The following is a 10,039-nucleotide window of genomic DNA, read 5'->3' as shown; positions in this document are numbered from 1 at the left end:
TTAACATCCTGCTACTTCATTCTTTTTCTTTTTCTTTTTTTTTTGTGAGACGGAGTCTCGCTGTGTCGCCCAGGCAGGGGTGCGGTGGCGCGATCTCGGCTCACTGCAAGCTCCGCCTCCCGGGTTCACGCCATTCTCCTGCCTCAACCTCCCGAGTAGCTGGGACCACAGGCGCCGGCCACCACGCCCGGCTAATTTTTTGTATTTTTAGTAGAGACGGGGTTTCACCATGTTGGTCAGGATGGTCTCGACCTCCTGACCTTGTGATCCGCCTGCCTCGGCCTCCCAAAGTGCTGGGATTACAGGCATGAGCCACCGCGCCCAGCCCATTCTTTTTCTTTTTTTCCAAAATTGCTTTAGCTATTTTAGTTCCTTTGGCTTTCATTTATGTTTTACAATAAGCTTGTCTATATCTACAAGAACTATCACTGGGATTTTTTATAAGAGTGTATTAAACCTGTAGGTCCTTTTGGGCAGAACTGACATCTTTGGTATATTGACTCTTAACCCATGCTCCTGGTATGTTTCTATATTTATTAAATTTTCTTTAACATCTTTTATCAGTATTTTGTAACTTTCAACATACAGGTCCTGTACTTGCTTTGTTGGACTTCTAGTTATTTCCCTTCTCTTTCTTTTTTCTTGAGCTACAGCAAATGATATTTGCTTCTTAATTTTGGTTTCCATATGTTTGTTGTTTGTGTATACACATGCAATTGATTTTTTGTGTGATGGTTTTTATTCTACAACCTTACTGAAGTTGCTTATTAGTTCTAGAGGGTTTTTGGTTGATTCTTGGGATTTCATAGGTAGACAAGTCATCTGAAAATAGGAACAATTTTATTTTTTCCTATTTTGATTTGTATGCCTTTTATTTCCTTTTCTTATCCTATTGCTAGGACTTCCAGTCGGATGTTGAGTAAGAGCAGTGAGAGTGGGTACATTGAAATTCATGATACCTACAAAAAAAACCATTTCATGTCTTGCTTTTCAACTTTTATTCCTTTATTTTACTTTCTGTTCTTATTTGCTATGAGCTAGCTAGCTCTTACAATATGATGTTGAATGGGAGTGGTAAGAAAGGACATCCTGTCTTGTGTCTGTTTTCAGGTGGAAAGTGTCCTGAGTTTTTACCACTAAGTGTGTTAGCTGCAGGGTTTTGTAGATATTCCTTATCAAAATGAGAAAGTTCTCCTTATTCTTCTAGTTTCTTTTTTTGAGAGTTTTATCATGAATGGGAGTTGGATTTCGTTCAATTATTTTTCTGGTCAACTGGTATGACATATAATTTTTAAACTGTGTTTACGTAGTAGATTACATTGACTAGTATTTGAATGCGGAACCAACCTTGCATACCTAGAATAAATCCCACTAAGCAATGGAATATAATTTTTTCCTATATTGCTGGATTTGGTATGAATTTTGGGGGGAATTTTTGCACCTATCTTTTAAGGGATATTAGTCTGTAGTTTTTGTTTCTTTTGATGTGTCTGTCTGGTTTTGGTATTAGGGTAATGATGGCCTCAGAGAATGAGTTAGGAATATTCTCTCTGTTTCTATTTTCTGGAAGATGTTGTGGAGAATTGATATTATTTCCTTTTTAATTTCTTGGTAAAATTTGCCAGTGTAACCATTGATGGTTTCCTTTTCAGAAAGTGTTAAATTTTTTATTTAATTTTTTTAAATAGATACAGTTGTATTCAGATAATCTATTTCTCCTTTTGTGAATTTCGATACTTTGCATCTTTCAAGGAATTGGTCTGTTTAATTTAGATGATCAGGTTTGTAGGTATAGAGTTGTGCAGAGTATTCCTGATTATTACTTTAATCTCCATAAAGTCATTAGTGATGATCTTTCTTTCATTTTTGATGTTGGTAATTTATATCTTCTCTTCGTTGGCATGGCTAGGGGTTCATCAATTTAATTATCCTTTCAAATTACCACCTTCAGTTTTGTTGATTTTCTCCATTGCTTTGTTTTCAATTTCACTTATTTATACTCTAATTTTTAGTATTGTTTCCCCTTTGCTTCTTTAAGCTTAAAATGATCCCCTGGCTCCGTGTGGTGACTCAAGCCTGTAATCCCAGTACTTTGAAGGGCTGAGGTTAGAGGGTTGCTTGAGGCCAAGAGTTGAAGACCAGCCTGGGCAATATAGTGGTCACTCATTAAAACCACACTCAGTGACCATTAAACAGAGAAAGTATTAGAATAGTTAAAATTTAAAAAAATGACAATACAAAATGTTAGTGAGGATATAGAAAACAACAGGAACTCTGTTGAACTCTGTCTCTACAAAGAAATAAAATAAAAAATTTGCTGAACATAGTGGTGCATTCCTATAATCCCAGGCACTCAGAAGACTGAAGTGGGAGGATTGCTTGAGTCTAGGAGTTTGAGGCTGCAGTGAGCCCTTACTGTACCACTGCACTCTAGCCTGGTGACAGACAAGAACCCGTCTCAAAAGGTTCTCCTGTTGCTAATTCCCTAAGTGGGATGCTGGATTAATTCTCTTGACATATCTTTTTTTCCATGTCCTCTTTAGGAGTGTGTTGTTTAATCTTAAAACATTTGCAAAATTTCCAGGAATATTTCTGTTACTGATTTTTAATTTAATTCAGTTTGGGCCTGTGAACATACCTTATATGGTTTCTATTTTTGCTACTTTTGTTCAGGTTTGTTTTATGACAGTTTATTTCTTGTTTACTTTTGCAAGATAATTTCACTGGATATGGAATTCTAAGTTGGTGTTTTTTTCTTTATTTCTTTCAACATTTTAAATATTTTATTCCACTTTCTTTCTTCTTGCTTGCATACTGTAATTCTTATCCTTGTCTCTGTATACATAAAATTTACTTTTTAATGTCTTCTTTAAAGAGTTTCTCTTTGCCTTTGGATTTCTACAGTTGAAAATCATATGCCTAAGTGTAGACTTTTTGGTATTTACTTTGTTTGGCGTTTTTGAACTTTCTGTGTCTCTGATTTGATGTCTGTCATTTAAAAATATTTATTTAATTGACAAGAAAAAATTTGTACATATTTATAGTGTACAACATGTTTTGATGTATCTATACCTCATGGAAAGGCTAAATCAAACTATTAAATATATGCATTACCTCACATGCTTGTCATTTTTTATAGGGTGAGAACTTTTAAAATGTACTGTCTTAGTAATTTTTGCATATATAGTATATTGTTGTTAACTGAAGTCACCATAATTTACAACAGATCTCTTGAACTTATTTATTCCTCCCCTCCCAACTGAAATTTTGTGTTTTCTGACCACCATCTCCCCATCTTCTCCTTCCTCAGCCTAGGATAACTACCATTCTACTCTCTACTTCTGTGAGTTCCACTTTTTTAGATTCCACATATGAATGAGATTATGTGGATTGTCTTTCTGTGCCTGGATTATTTTACTTAACAAAATGTCCCTCAGGTTCATCCATGTTATCACAAATGACAGGATTTCCTTCTTGTTAGGGGCTGAATAGTATTCCATTATACGTATAGACTACATTTTGTGTGTGTGTGTCTTAAGCATCCGTTTGTGGACATTTGGGTTGATTCCGTATCTTGGCCATCTTCAATAATGCTGCGATGAACATGGGAGTGCTAATATTGCTGCAACATACTGATTTCGTTTCCTTTGGCTATACATTCAGTAGTGGAATTGCTATGTCATATGGTAGTTCAACTTTTAGTTTTTTTGAGGAACCTTCATACTGTTTTCCACAAATGCTCTACTAATTTATATTCCCACCAACAGTGTGCAAGGGTTCCTTTTTTTCCCCCATCCTCTCCAGTACTCTTGTCTTTCATCTTTCTTATAGTAGCCATTCTAATAGATGTAAGGTGATAATCTCATTGTGGTTTTGATTTTCATCTCCCTGACGATTAGTGATGTTGAACATTTTTTCATAGATCTCTTGGCTGTTTGTATGTCTTCTTTTGAGAAATGTCTATTTGGATCCTTTGACCATTTTCTAAGGGGGTTGTTTATTTCCTTGCTGTTGAGTAGCTTAAGTTCCTTGTATGTTTTGGATATTAACCTAAACATTTTGTCTCTTTACTCTATTGATTCCTCTGCTGTGAAGAAATTTTTTAGTTTGATGTAGTCCCACTTGTCTGTTTTTGCTTTTGTTGTCTGTACTTTTGGGTTCATAGCCAAAAAGTATTATTGTCCAGACCAATATCATGGAGCTTTTCCTCCTTATGTTTTCTTCTAATAGTTTTACAGTTTCTGCTCTTATATTTAAGTCTTTAGTCCATGTGAGTTGATTATTGTGTATAGTATGAGATGAGAGTCTAGTTTTATTCTTTTGCATGTGGGTATGGCGTTTTTCCTATGCCATTTATTGAAGAGACTGTCCTTTTCCCATTGGGTGTTCTTGGTAATCTTGCCAAAAATCAATTGACTATAAATGTATAGATTTATATCTGGGGTATTTATCCTGTTCCATTTATCTGTGTGTATTGTTTTTATGCCATTATCATGCTGTTTGATTACTATAGCCTTGGAGTAGATTTTGAGATTAGTAGGTAGTAGGTGTGATGCCTTCAGCTGGTTTTTTTTTTTTTTTTTTTTTTGCTTTGGATAATTAGAGTTTTCTGTGATTTCATACAATTTTTAGGATTTTCTTTCTATTTCCTTAAACAATGTCAAATGTCATTGAAATTTTGATAGGGATGGCATTGAATCTATAGATCACTTGGGCTGGCATGGTATGAACATTTTAATAATAATTTTTACAATCCATGAGCACAGGATATCTTCCAGTTATTTTTGTCTTCAATTTTTTAATAAATGTTTTTTAGTTTTTAGTGTGAAGACCTTTCATATTCTTGATAAAATTTATGCCTAAGTATTGATTTGCAGCTATTGTAAATAGAACTGTTTTCTTGATTTCTTTTTCAGATGGTTCATTGTTAGTATTTAGAAACACTACTGAGTTTTGAGTGGTGATTTTGTATCCTGCAAATTTACTGAAGTCATATATTAGTTCCAACAGTTTTTTGGTGAAGTTTTAGAGTTTTCCATATATAAGATCATGCCATCTGCAAACAGAAAGAATTTAACTTCTTCCTTTATGATTTGGATGCCTGTTTTCTTTCTCTTGCCTAATTGCTCTGGCAGGGACTTCCAGTACTATGTTGAATAGAAGTGGTGAAAGAAGGCACCCTTGTCTTGTTCACTCTCTTAGAGGAAAAGCTTTCCACTTGTCTCCATTATGATGGAGTATGATGTAACCTGTGGGCTTGTTACATATGGTCTTTATTTGGTGTCTGTCATTAATTTTGAAAAATTCGGGCATTATTTCTTCAAATATGTCTTGTCCTCCTCTCTCTCTTCTACTTTCAGCATTTCAACTGGCTACATATTACTTCTTCTGCTATTTTTGCATGCTTCTTGAATGTTTTGTTCTTTTTGATTTTTCTTTAATCTCTTTTTTCTCTTTGCATTTCAGTTTGTGAAGTTTCCATTGACATTTTCGCAACCACTAAATCTTTCTTCAGCCAAGTCTAGACTGATGAACTCATCAAAGGCACTCTTCATTTCTGTTCCATGATTTATTTTGACTTGTAGCATTTCCTTTTGACTCTTAAGAGTTTCCATGTCTTTACTTACATTATGTCTCAGATCTTGCACATTCTACTTTCGCATTGTAGTCCTTAACACATTCATAATAGTTTAATTCCCATCCGATCATTCCAAAAATCTCTGCCACTTCTTACTCTGGTTCTGATGCTTGCATTGTCTCTTTTCTGGCCTTTACACATGCCTGGTAATTTTTGTTGAAACCTGAGCAGCATGGTCTGATGGTGATCTCCCAGGTTCCATCCTCTGCACATGAGTGAAAATGCTTACCCAGCCTAGCTCACCTAAGTTTTTTATGAGAATCAGCTGAGAAACTCTATGCAAAAGTGCTTTGTAACATGTATACTAATATTCAGGCACCATCCAGATGCCTGAATCTCTCTGGTCTTCTGGCCTGGGAGAGCTCAGTCAGATCCCTAAAACATAAATTTCATGGTTGGGGAAGCTCCAACTCCTCATCTCAACTGTGCTAATTTATTTGTAGGATCCTCTGCTACTGTTATTTTCTCTCTTTCTTCAGTTTCTCTGCGTGATCTGTGCAAGTCTGCCTGGTAAAACATTCCCTGCTCAGTCCATAAAAAGAAGTTACTAGTCAAAATAACAGATTTTACTGAGGTTTACAGTGTTATGGACTGATAATCCATCTCATATTGCACAGATAACAATTTACAAAATAAATCCTCGTTCCCCTGTTCTCTTGGGCCTTCCTCCCCACCAACATGGGTGGGTTTATAGCTCTGTGCTCTAGAGAGCTTCTGTCTATAAACAAATGCTCTCTCAAACAAACAAACAAACAAAAAAGAAAAATTTATTTTAAATATATAGACACAAGGGGTGTGTGTGTGTGTGTGTGTGCGCGCGCGCATGTGTGTGTCGAGAGAGAGAGGTAGGGAGAGAGAATGGGGGACAGAAATACAGACATAGATATATAGATGTGGATATCAAGTGTAGTATTGACATAAAGATAGACATATGTGGTAATAGAACAGAATAGATAATCTAGACATAGACTCATACATAAGGCCAACTGATTTACAACACAAGTGGCACAGTCATTCATTTGGATAAGAATATTCTTTTCAATAGATGGTGCTGCAACAACTGGATATTTGTATGAAAAACATACCTCAGTATGTTTTTGTCTTACACCACAGTAGAAAAGTGAACTTGAAGTCAGTTATCCACCTAAATGTAAAAAACTAAAACTAAATAAATTTTAGAAAAAAAATAGAAAAATCTTTATGATCCTGAGGTAAGCAAAGATTTCTTAGATAAAACACCAAATTACAAACCCTAGAAGAAAAAATCTGATAAATTAGACTTCATTGAATTTAAAAGTATCTGTTTTCAAAAGACACAATTAATAAAATGAATATCCAAGTCACAAACTGTGAGAAAGCCTTCACAACACACATATCAAAGATGTGTGTCCAGAATATATTAATACCTTCTACAACTCAGGAATAGGAAAACAAACAGTCTAATGTAAAATAGACAAAATTTGAATGGTCACTTAAGAGGGAGACATGTGAATGATTAGTAAGTTGCATGAAAATGTGTTTGGCATCATTAGTCATCAGAGGAATGTACATTAAAACCACTGTGGGATACTACCTTACATCCTTAGAATGACTAAAATTAAAAAGTCTGGCAAGCCAGATTTAGGATATGGAGCAACTGGATCTCCCTTACATTGTAGACGAGAACATAAAATAGAACAACCACTTTGAGAAAAGGTCTGGTGGTTTCTTGTAAAGTTATAAATATAATTCTGTGGTCTAGTGCTTCTACTCCTAGATATTTCTACTAAGAAAAATTCAAATGCATTTTCTCAAAAATAATTGTACAAGAACATTCCAAGAGCTTTGTTTGTAATGACCCCGAACCTGATGAAACCAAATGTTGCACAGGAAAATTGGTAAGTGACTGTGGTATGTCCATCCCATAGGATGCTACTCCACAATAAAAAGAAATGAACTACTCATACATGCGACGGCATGAATAATTCTCAAAAACACACATTTCTCTCAAAAAAGAAGCCAGAAACTTTATAATTCTGTTTGTATGCATATTAAGAACAGACAAAAAGAGTTATGGTAATAGACACCAGAAGATTTGTTGCCTATGAGAGGTGGGAATTGATTGGAAGAGGACATGTGAGAACCTTCTGAGAAGACAGATATTCTATATCTTGATAGGAGCATGGGTTATACATGTGTACACATTTACCAAAACACATTTAATTGGATAGTTAATATCCATACATTATAATACATAAACATTTACATCAACATAAAATTAGAAAGATTTTTAGTGTCAACCACCTAATGTCCCTGTCTTAGACCGAGGGGTCCAACTCTTTTCCTAGTAGGAAGACCTTGGCATAGGATATCTGCCAACAGCATGCATCCAGACCTGTTTGTACCAATGCTATCATTGCAATTAAATCCCAGGTCTGACTTTCAGCGCAAGTACAAGATACCTTGTAGCTGCAAAAGGTAAGTGTCTCTCTTTACCCTGCCATGGAGGCTGTGTGGACTTTCACAACATGCCCTGACTAATTAGACTGGTTAGTTAGTTGACCTGCACCTATTATTTCTGTGTTTACCCAAGACTTCTAATGCTGGTAAGAAAAGCTAGCATTTCCTCTGTCTTTATAATTCCATTGCCTCCATGTCATTTACATGCCAAACTTACTCTGTAAGGAGTCAGTATGCATGAGAGGGAAGAAGGGAGAAAGAGCTGGGGAGAGGCTTTTACATCAATTTTAAATTTCTAACAATAATTTCATTGCACTGGATAATAGCTAACTCCCTGTTCCTGGAAGAGTTCAAGCCAAGATTTATGGTACTTGTTAGAAACTCAGGGGCAGGAATAGAACACATAAGCAGGGATTAAATAACATGGTCTTTGTGGTTCTTTCCAACCCTCATTCATTCACTTATTCATTCCATCAATTCCATTATTCATTCCTGTTTCTGCCACTATGCCAGACTCTGGTAGATGCAAATGATTCTCCTTAGCCCTCAAATGTACAGCCATTAAAAACTTGGTTCTGGAGGCCTATTTTTATCTTAAATGTGCACATCTATTTGCAAGCAGAGATGACAGGTGTGGCTGGCCTTTTCAGCTGCATCTTTTCATTGCTGCTATCTGATGACACATTTTCCCTTATGCCTATAAAGTGGATTCCTTAGAGATGATGTTGCTTTTAGCTTGAGGTTTCTAGATGGAATCAGCACTTGTTTATTTGTTTGTTTGCACGTAGAAGTCTGAACCTCTTGCTCTGACCTATTTTTGAAAACATCCCACAACCAAAAAAAAAAAAAAAAAAAAAAAAAAAGTCTGGTTACAGAAGCCCAGAGAAAGCCACCCTGACAAAGTGAGGCTTTGCCTAGGTGCATGGTATCAGTAAGGGAGGCACTGTGTTCCTGCATAGGAAAGAGTTCAGTCTGGCTCCCACATAGACCTGAGTTCAATTCTGATTGTGCCTCCTGCCAGCAGTAGGATTTGGGTCAATGCACCGATGCACCCTATGCCTCTGTTCCCACAACTGTAACATGGACATTATGAATGTGTTCCATACCAGGTCAGCAGGATTGTCCCATGAATTCACATGCCTTAGACACTAAAATCTGCCCCTGGCACTCTGCATTCTCTACCTGCTAATTATTTTTTTTTTATTATTCACAGCATTGTTATTTAAGGTAGAACGGTAGAAAGGAGTTGGCATTAAACTGTGACTTGAGAGACAATTGGTCCGCACTCTATTAGAAAGGAGCTTGGTGATGCTGGCGAGATGTTTGCTGGGCCACATTGTTCCTCATGTGTAAAGTAGGGAGATGAATTTGTGGATTTGGCTTAGATCCCATGCTGCTCTTTGACTTGTATTAATCCCTTCTGTTATTTAATACTTTATTCATTATCAAAATTAAGACAGTTCTGCATTGTATCAACTCCTCCAATTTTAAGCAGACATAACCTTCAAAAAACACAGGAAAAATTAGTAGTCAACAATGCACCTTTGAAACTGGGAGAAAGGAAACATGTTAATTCAATTATATTCCCTTCTGGCACCAGGAGTTCTACAGATGTCCACCTCTCCTTCAACTCTGGACACTGGCCAACATGAATGTGTACCAGTTGCTTTGAAGAATCATTGAATGATGCGAGTGTGAATATAATTACCAGATGCTCCGCTAATTAGTGGTCTAAAAGGTAAGGAAATAATAAGTGTGAAAGCAAAGTTTTAAACATAACATATTAATGTATTACCATGGTTAACAGAGAAATCATACAGAAATATATTTATTGAAAAGAATGGTCCTGGTGTTTGGCATCTGCATGTTTCCTACATAGATAATTTTTAATTATAAATGTTATGCAGATAAAATACTATGTGTTGCTAAGATTTATATTCAATGATTCACCTTTAATCACTC

Source organism: Macaca fascicularis, chromosome 3 (assembly GCF_037993035.2).
Source record: "Macaca fascicularis isolate 582-1 chromosome 3, T2T-MFA8v1.1".
Lineage (NCBI taxonomy): Eukaryota > Metazoa > Chordata > Mammalia > Primates > Cercopithecidae > Macaca > Macaca fascicularis.
This window is presented reverse-complemented; position numbering follows the sequence as displayed.